Source organism: Equus quagga, chromosome 10 (assembly GCF_021613505.1).
Source record: "Equus quagga isolate Etosha38 chromosome 10, UCLA_HA_Equagga_1.0, whole genome shotgun sequence".
NCBI classification, from domain to species: Eukaryota; Metazoa; Chordata; class Mammalia; order Perissodactyla; family Equidae; genus Equus; species Equus quagga.
In genome coordinates, this window is record NC_060276.1 from 62,692,616 (window position 1) to 62,702,788 (window position 10,173).

Genomic DNA, 10,173 nt, shown 5'->3' on the forward strand with positions numbered 1-10,173 from the left:
CTGTCAGGCTGCTCATCAATTAAATGGTGACATTTTTGTTATTCCTCACAGATCCTAGGGTATTAATAAGATGAGGTGTTAGCTTTGAACCTTTGAATATCAAAATTATGAGCAAGAAAGTAAAGACTAAAAATTTTAAGAACATTCTAATTTATTCACTTATTCACAATTTACTGATTTTTCTAAAAAAAATAACATTTTAAAAAGTAGCCTATAAAACAAATCCTGGAAATTTAGAATATGCCAAACATATTCTGTTCAAAAATGTTGAAAGAAATCATTCAAAACAATTTTAGAAATCTTGGATTTTTAAAAAATCTTGAATTAGTAAAGATTTTTAGTAGATGTTATAAAAAACATTGAAACTATACTTCCATGATAACTATCTTTAAAATAAAGTGGAAAAAAAGGAAGAAAAATAAAGGAAAACAGACAATGAGGTTAAAAAACATAATAATTCTATATTACAAAAGCCTTACATTAAGTAAACTTTGGCATAATGATTTAGAATTTTTGTAGAATATTTAAAAATCTTCAAAAATATCACTTCAGTAGGAAAAATAAGACTTGGTTTAAACAATTTGTCTAAGGAAGTAGTGAAAAGAACATGACTAATAAGACGCCAGGGTTTTTGTTTTCAAGATAGTATAAAAAATAGTACAGAGAAATCTCTTCCTCTAAATTGAGAAGAAAGAAAGAAGCTGGATGAAGATTTCTCCTATGAGAAAGATTATACCGGATACAAAGTAGAATGTAGGATAAAATCATAATTGTTAATATGCTAAGAAGATGCTATATAGATATACATACCCTCCCTGCCCCCCCAAAATATATGGCTTCAGAACTAGGATAAGACCGGGTAGTAAAAAAAAAAAATACAGCAAGAATCAAAGCAGAAACTGAGAAATGGAATGAGACAAAGTCAATGAATATTGGAAGCATCAAATGTGCAGGTTAAGAGAGGAGCTGGAAGAATACTTCAACTAGGAAAATGAATTAAAAAACTCAGACACCAGCAAGTTTAGGAAGTGTTGTACCTCATGTCACAATGACATTTTGAGGCTTTTGACTAGGTCTTAACAACAGGAATCTGTTCTCAAACCCCAGTCACACTGAGAAATACTGTGAGCCTTGATTGCTTTAGGAGTCTTCAAAGTCTTTTAACTTCTCCAAATGACCAAAAATCATCCCTCTTTTCCAAGAAATGCACCCCATCCAGGGAAATCTGTTGAGAATCTATGCTATAAGGGAAGGAAGCAGGCTTCTTATTCTGAAGCGCTTGAGTTGTGCTAGAACCTCTAAACCTGCCTTGATACTCGGAAAGCAGAGGAGAAGGTACTGGATACCTCCTCAAGCCCTGCTGTCTAAATGAAGTTTATAGATCATTAAGCTGAGATCTGTCAGCCACCAGAGGACACCTGTTGCATGCTTAATAGTGAGTGATGTGGCGTGAATGGATTTGCCTCAATTCCCAAGATTTTATTCCAAATCTTATATATATATGTAGTTTGTGTTTAAAGATCTTTAAGCAAAAGCCAAAGCATCTCTCCAGCTTCAGTTCCTCAGCTCATTGTATCAGTTTAAGGTGTACAACATAATGATTTGACTTACATATATCATGAAATGATCGCCAAAATAAGTTTAGCTAAAATCTATCATCTCATATAGACACACAAAAAACTAAAAAAACATGTATTTTTTCCTTGTAATGAGAACTCCTAGGACCACTATTTTAACAACAAACAGCAGTGTTAACTGTAGTCATCCTGATGCACATTACAGTCCTGGTACTTATTTATCTTATAACTGGAAGTGGGCACCCTTTGAATGCTCTCATCCAAGTCCTCCTCCCCAAAGCCCTGCATCTGTCCATTACAAATCTAATCTCTTTTACTATGAATTTGTGTGTTCGTGTGGGTTTTTTTTTATATTCCATATACAAGTGAGATCATACAGCATTTGTCTTTCTTTGTCTGACTTATTTCACTTAGCATAATGCCCTCAAGGTCCCTCTATGCTGGAAAAGAGGTATGATTTTTGGTCATTTGGAGAAGTTAAAGGATGCAAGACATGGCAACAACCTGTGTGTCCATCAACAGATGAATGGATAAAGAAAATATATATATACACATACACAGTGAAATATTATTCAGCCATAAAAAGGGAGAAAATGTCAATTTTTTATTTCATATCATTTCATGTCAGGAAGCGTTTTTCCTATATTTTTTTTTCTAGGAGTTTTATGGTTTTCTGGTTGTGGTTTAAATTTAAGTTTTTAATCCATTTCCAGTTAATTTATGTGAGTCATGTAAGGTAGGGGGTCTAGTTTTATTCTTTTACATGTGAATATTCAATTTTCCTATTAGCATTTATTGAAGAGACTATATTTTCTCCATTGAGTATTTTTGGCTCCCTTGCCAAATATTAGTTAACAATATTTATGATTAGTTGAAATATACACATGGGTTTCTTTCTGGGCTCTTGATTCTTTTACATTGGTCTATGTGTCTATTTTTATGGCAGTAGCATACTGTTTTTATTACTGCAGCTCCATAACATAACTTGAAATCAGGAAGTGTAATGCCTCCCACTTTGTTTTTTTTTCTAAAGATTGCTTTTGGCTATTTGGGTTCTTTTGTGGTTCTATATAAATTTTAAGATTTTTTTCTGTAAAAAGATGCCATTGGAATCTTATTAATAGATTGCATTGAATCTATAGATGGCTTTTGGTAGTACTGATATTTTAACAGTAATAATTCTTCTAATTTGGGATACCTTTCCATTTATTTGTGTCTTCCTCAATTTCTTTCATCAATGACATAGTTTTCAGAATAGAGAATTTTCGTCTCCTTAAATAATTTAATCCTAAGTATGCTATTATTTTTGAAGTATTATAAATGGAATCGTTTTATTTCTTTTTCAGATAATTCATTGGTACTGTATAGAAACGCTACTGATTTGTGTATGTTAATTTAGTATCCTGCAACTTTATCGAATTCTTTAATTAGATATAACAGATTTTTGGTGGAGTTTTTGGGATTCTCTCTATATAAAGTCATGTCATCTGCAAATAGAGACATTTTATCTCTTCCTTCATTTCTTTTTCTTACATGATTGCTCTGGCTAGGACTTCCAGTACTACATTGAATGAGAGTGATGAGAGTGGGCACCCTTGTCTTGTTCCTGATCTTACAGGAGAAGGTTTCAAACTTTCACCATTGAGTATGATGTTAGCTGTGGGCTTGGAATAAATAGCCTTTATTATGTAGAGGTTCATTCCTTCTATACTTAATTTGTTAAGATTTTTTATCATGAACGAATGTTGAGTTTTGTCAAATGCTTTTTCTACATCCTTTGAAATGATCATATGATTTTTTTTTCATTCTGTCAATGTGATTTGTACATGTTAAATCATCCTTGCATTAGTGGTATAAATCCAACTTGATCATGGTGTTTGATCCTTTTAATGTGCTGCTGAACTCATTTTGCAAGTATTTTACTGAGGATTTTTGCATCAATATTCATCAGGGATATTGGCCTGTCGTTTTCTTTACTGTTAGTGTCCTTTGTTAGCTTTGGTAATAGGGTAATGCTGGCCTCATTAGGTGAATTTTAGAGTGTTCTCTCCTCTTTGATCTTTTGGAAGAGTTTGAGAAGGATTGGCATTAATTCTTTAAGAGTTTGGTAAAATTCACCAGTGAAGCTATCTGGTCCTGGACTTTTATTCATTGGGAGATTTTAAATTACCATTTCAATCTCTTTGCTAGAAATTGATATCTTCAGATTTTCTATTTTTTCCTGATTCAGTCTTGTTAGACTTTTTGTTTACAAGTATTTTTCCATTTTTTTCCAGGTTGTTCATTTGTTGGCATCTTGTTGTTCTTAGCAGCCATGTACGGTCCTTTGTTTTTTGTTGTATAAGTTGTAATGTCTCCTCTTTCATTTATAATTTTGTTGATTTGGGTCTTCTCTCTTTTTTCTTTCATTATTCTTATTAAAGTTTTTCTATTTTGTTTATCTTTTCAAAGAACAAACTCTTAGTTTGGTTAACTTTTTCTACTGTTTTTATATTCTCTGTTTCATTTATTTCTGATCTAATCTTTATCATTTCCTTCCTTCTGATAACTTTGGACTCATTTTTTTTTCTCTTTTTCTAGTTCTGTGAGGCATAGGGTTAGGTTTTTTATTTCAGATCTTTCTTGTTTCTTAATGTGGGCATTTATTACTATGAATTTCCATCTTAAAACTGCTTTTGCTACATCTCATAAGTTTTGGTACATTGTGCTTCCATATTCCTTTGTCTCAGATACTTTACTGCCTCTTTAATTTCTTCTTTGATGCATTGGTTGTTCAGGAGAGTGTTGTTTAATTTCCATGTGTTCATGAATTTTCTAGTTTTTCTCCTGTTGATTTCTAGTTTCACACCAATGTGGTCAGAGAAGATACTTGGTATGATTTAAGTCTTCTTGAATTTGCTAAGGCTTCTTTTGTGGCCTAACACATGATCTATCCTAAAAAGTGTTCCATGTATGAATGAGAAGAATGTGTATTCTGCTGTTGTCACATAGAATGCTCTGTATATGTCTGTTAGCTTCGTCTGTTCTATAGGGTTGTTTGAATCTGTTGTTTTCTAATTGATTATCCATATTCATCATGTATCCATTGCTGAGAGTAGGGTATTAAGCTTCCAACTATTATTGTATTGCTATTTATTTCTCCCTTTAGCTTTGTTCATTTTTGCTTTGCATAATTGGGTGCTCCAATTTGGGGTGCATAGTTATAATTGTGATATCTTCTTTATGTATTGACCTCTTTATCATTATATAATATCCTTATTTGTCCTTTTTCACCATTTTTAGTTTAAAGTCTATTTTGTCTTATATAAATATAGCTAACCCTGCTTTTTTGGAGTTATCATGTGCTTGAAATATCTTTTTCCATTCCTTCACTCTCCATCTATGTGTGTCTTTAAGGCTAAAGGGAGTCTCTTGTAGGCAGAATATTGTTGGATCTTCTTCTTGTTGTTGTTTCTTTTTCATTTATTCAGCCATTCTAGATCTTTTGGTTGAAGAATTTATTCCATTTACCTTTACAGCAATTACAGCAATAGGTAAGTACTTTCTATTTCCATTTAGTTCATTGTTTTCTGGTTGTTTTGCTATCAATTGTTCCCGTTTCTTATCCTGCTTTCTTTTTTGTGTATTTTGATTTCTTTTGGTGTCAGTATGCTTTGACTTCTTTACCATGTTCTTTTGTGTAATTATTACAGGTTTTCTCCTTGTGGTTACTGTGAGACTTACATAAAATATATTAAAATTATAATATCCTATTTTAAACTGATAGCTTAACTTCAATAGAATTCCTAAATTATACACTTTTACTTCTCTTTGCCCTCAGAGTTAGGTTTTTGATGTTACAGTTTACATGTTTTTCATATGGTGTAACAGTAACAAATTATTGCAGTTATGAATATTTTTACTTTCTTTTTTTAACTTTTAAACTAGAGCTGTAAATGAATTATGCACCAACTTACCTAATATTACAGAATCTAACTTGACTATATTTACCATTACCAGTGAATTTTATGCTACCTTCTGGTTTTTATGATTTTAATTAGCATTCTTCTACTTCCACTGAAAAACCCCTCTTTAGCATTTCTTATAATGCATGTCTAGTGGTGATGAACTCTCTCAGCTTTTTTTGTTGGTTGGGGAAGTCTTTATGTCTCTCTCATTTCTGATGGACAGCTTGGCCAGGTATAGAATTCTTGGTTGACAGATTTTTCTTTCAGTATTTTGAATATATTATCCTATTCCCTCTTGACCTGAAATGTTTTTCTTGAAGAAATCCACCAATATCCTTATGTGGGTTTCCTTCTATATAATTTCTATTTTTGCCCTTGCTGCTTTCAAAATTCTTTCTTCATCTTTGACTTTTGATAATTTAATTATAATGTCTCAGGTAGCCCTAGTCAGGTTCACTCTATTTCAGGTCCTTTGGGCCTCATGGATCTGGATGTCCATTTGTCTCCCTAGGTTTGCAAAGTTTTCAGCTGTTATTGCTTTAAATATATTTTCTGTCTGTGTGTGTGCTCTTGTAGTTCCCTAAACTTCTTAAGAAGATTAATCTAAATTATTTGTCTGAAAGGTCATAGATCTCCATTTCTTTCAGGTCAGTTATTGGAGCTTTATTAGTTTCCTTTGGTGGTGTTATGTTTACCAGATTTTCCATGATTCTTGACTTCTTGTGTTGGTATCTGTGCATTTGAGTAAGCAGTCTCCTTGTCCAGATTTTGCAGGCTTACTTTGGTGGAGACAGATATTTGCCAGTCAACTCAGATGTTTTTCTGGACATTTCTGTTGGTAACATCCTTGGGCAGGTGAGGCTTGCTCACAGGATCTACTTTTGGGCAAGGTTACTGCGTGCACTCAGAGGTTGGGGGTGTGTGTCACTGGCTGGGAACAATTGAATAGGACTGCTGACTTGGTTCCTTGGCTAAGTGAGGCTGCAGAATGGGCTCCATAGTTTCCTGGGTTCTCTGGTCAGACTTACCAAATAGTTGGGACTGGCCACTATTCTCAGTAGCAGATGAGGTTATGAATTAGCTTCTCTGCCTTATCAGGCAGCAATACAGTCCCAAGGATCTGCATGGCTCATTGTTTGGGGAGTCAAATCAGTTAAGACTGTGCAGTGAATTCTCTGGTATAATGGGGCCGCCAGTTTTGCTCTGTAGATGGAGAAAGCCATGAGCTCAACTTTCTGTTCAAGTGCCACTGTATACAGGGATGTTGGATGGGCTACATAGCTTCCCATGTGCTCTGGTTAGGTTGCCTGGTCAAGTGGCCTGAAGGCCGTATCCAGCAATGGGTGTGGCTACAAATTAGTTTCTGTGCCTAGGTGCAGTGGGAGAACAAGCTCTGGGGCTGGAAAGGCTTTTTGTTTGTGATCTTTCCTCAAGCTGACCCATGCCTTAAGTTCCCTGGCCAAACACAGCCATTTGCTTTGCTCTGCAGACCATCAGCTTTGCCTGTTTTACTCTCTGAGCATTGCTGGGCTGCACAGCTTTCCATGTGTTCTGGTCATCCTTTCTGCTAGGGCAGGGCTGGGAGCTTTACTCAGCAATGGGTGGGGCTATGAGTCAGCTCCCCTGCCTGGGTGAGACAGGAGGGCCAGTTCTAAGCATCCCCTCAGGTTTCTCCAGTCAGGCAAAGCATGACTTTTAATAAAACCAACTTATAGGAAAGATTGTGGAGTTTGAAGTTAGACAGAATTGATATTTATTTTGAAGCATAGGTGTATTATTTCTTACTAGCTGCGTGGTCATGTATAATTTTCTTTATTTCTGTTTCAGTTTTCTATAAATTAGGGCTTCATTAGGTTGGTTCAAGGATGAAGAGTGATGACACCTATAACACACCTTGCATAAGAGTAAACAGTAACTGTTAGATCCTTTCTTCTTTTGGGTATGCACCATGTTTTAAATGTCCTGACTATCTTGGTTAGGCCAAGTAATGGAGATGTTGATAGCACTGTGTAAATATTGTCTGGCTGATTATCGTTTGAATCATAATTCATGTGAATAACCACAGCCCATATGAATCGGCCTCTTTTTTCAGAGTTCCTCCTACTTGTTGCTCTCATCAGTTTTATATCCACATATGTCTTGGTTTAAAACCAAAGCTTTCTCATAATAGTAGTATCAGAAAGAGAATGGATAACCTTATTCATCAGTTAGCTTTCAGTTCCATTCTCAGACTTTAATGTTCTATATAAGGACCTGGAAGCCTGAAAAACTTTCAAATCTATACTTTTGATAGCTAGTTTCTAGTTACAGTCTGCCAAGGGGCAGCACTAAGAGGGAATTTGAAGGCAAGAGAAAAAATCTATTTTTCCCTTCTTCCGGTAGGACTTCCAGCAATGGCAGCATTAGCAGTTATTGACTGAGAACTCTAGAAATGATATGAGATTATTGAGTTTCTAGAAATAGCAGTGGTAGTTTCTAGAAGTATCAGCATCTGCAGGAGTGTAACCTCATCAGCAGAGCAATTCCTGAACTTATAGCATATCAATGGCAAGTATTGGGATCAAAGACCTAAGCCTACAAATTGTTGTTGCTCCTTAATCTCGTGGTACAGTCTCCACTTTTTTACTTCTTTAGCACATTTCTTTTACTCTTCCATACTTTCAATTATTTTGTAATCTGTTTCCTGCATAGAAGCCATCTCTATTTGAAATATCCAGAGTAGTTCTCTTTCTTAACTGAATACTGACTATCCTTAACAATGGACACAACTTTATTCTCCAGATATTATTAATAACATTGTATTTAAGTTACACATTTACTGGTCATTTACAATGTTCAGTAAGCATTGGGGATGGGATTAAAATATTAATAAGGCAAGGGGGATGGGATTAAAATATTAATAAGATAGTCCTAGAAGGGAGACAAGGCAATTTACAAATAATTACAATGAAGACAGAAAATGATAAATCCATGAGAATAGATGAAATCAAAGTGCTTTGAGTTTCAGGACATCACACATATGCCTTATGAAACTAGAGAAGACTTCATATAAGTATGTTCATAATGTAGATCAAATACTAGAGGTAATGGCCAGGCAAGTGGGTTCGGGAAAAGATTATTAACTTGGGAATTATAGGATCTGCCACACTGTATATGGGGGAAACTTGGTAATTAATTTTCACTCTTTTGACCTCGGTTTTTCCTTCAACACACACATACTTTGTTAGTTATTCTCACCAGGATGTGTGCAAGTGAAGAGAGGGAGGTGGTCTCAAATCTCTTGCAGTGGATAGTGTGCACCATTTGAAAACACCTCCTAGAGAATTCTATCCTTTATCCATTCTCCATTTCCCTACCACCATTTAAGAGTGAATGGATTTGATCTCTAAAATTTATTCCAGTCTTGAAATTCTAGAACTGTATAAAAAAATATTAGGAAAAATGAAGAAAATGTATGACATATATGCCATTGGCTCAGAATCATTCTGTAGCATACATATGATTAATATTCTTAATAAAAATACAGACAATGGAAATAAGAGGACAGAAAAATATCCTTACTCTTGTTCTCAAAATGTGTTGAGAGGTATAATGTTTGCTCAACATTCCTAAGCTATTTAAAGCAATCTTTATATTATACCTACATTAGATATAATTTTTACAAATAGAAGGAAAATAATGCATAAATTCTACTTAGAGATCACTATGTGCGGCTAATTTCATTCAGTTATTGTTATAGGGACAGCAGTTTACAGTATGTTCAAGGTAATTCTTATATGTATTAACATTGTGTTTCAAACTAGATCGTGAAGTCTTTGAGGACAGGGACTGTGACTAACACTTCTTTGTAACTCCCTTGTGCTAGTACAATGTGTCAAGCACAGTAGATAACAAAAAAACACATTATATTTATATTACAGATCTGTGGATGTTTCACTGCAGAATTTATGGAGAGTCAGATTCTATTAAATCTAAACTTGATGGATTCCGAAGTGATTAAAAAATACCAAAAAACAAACAAAAACAATTATCTAGCCAGCATCTGAGACAAGCACGTTACTGTATTACCTTATTTAATCCTCATCATAGTTCTGTAAAGTATGGATTATGATCTCCGCTTTACAAATAAGAAAACAAAGGTTTAGAGAACTGAATTTCCTTGATCACCCAGGCAATAAGTATGATTACTAAGATTCCCAGATAGTGTGGTGATTCATAACAGAAAACTCATCCACAGTTTTGTTTTGTTTCCTCGTTATGAGCATATTCTCTAATAACTTTGTAAGAATTGAATGCTTTTTAAGTCCTTAAATAGTAGATAAAATTTTTGATATACTTCCTTTCTTTTTTTAAAAAAATACTGGGTTTTTCTTTTTGGAGGGGAAGATTCGCCCTAAACTAACATCTGTTGCCCATCTTGCTCCTTTTCTTTTATTCTTTCCCCCACCCCAAAGCCCCAGTGCATAGTTGTGTATAGTTTAAGTTCTTGTGGTTCTTGTAGGTGAACTGGCTCCACAGCATGGCAACTGACAGATGAGTGGTTTGGTTCCATGCCTGGGAACCGAACCTGGGGCACCAAAGCAGAACGTGCTGAACTTTAACAACTGAACCATCAGGCCTGGCTCTCAATATACTCTTAAAGATGTTTG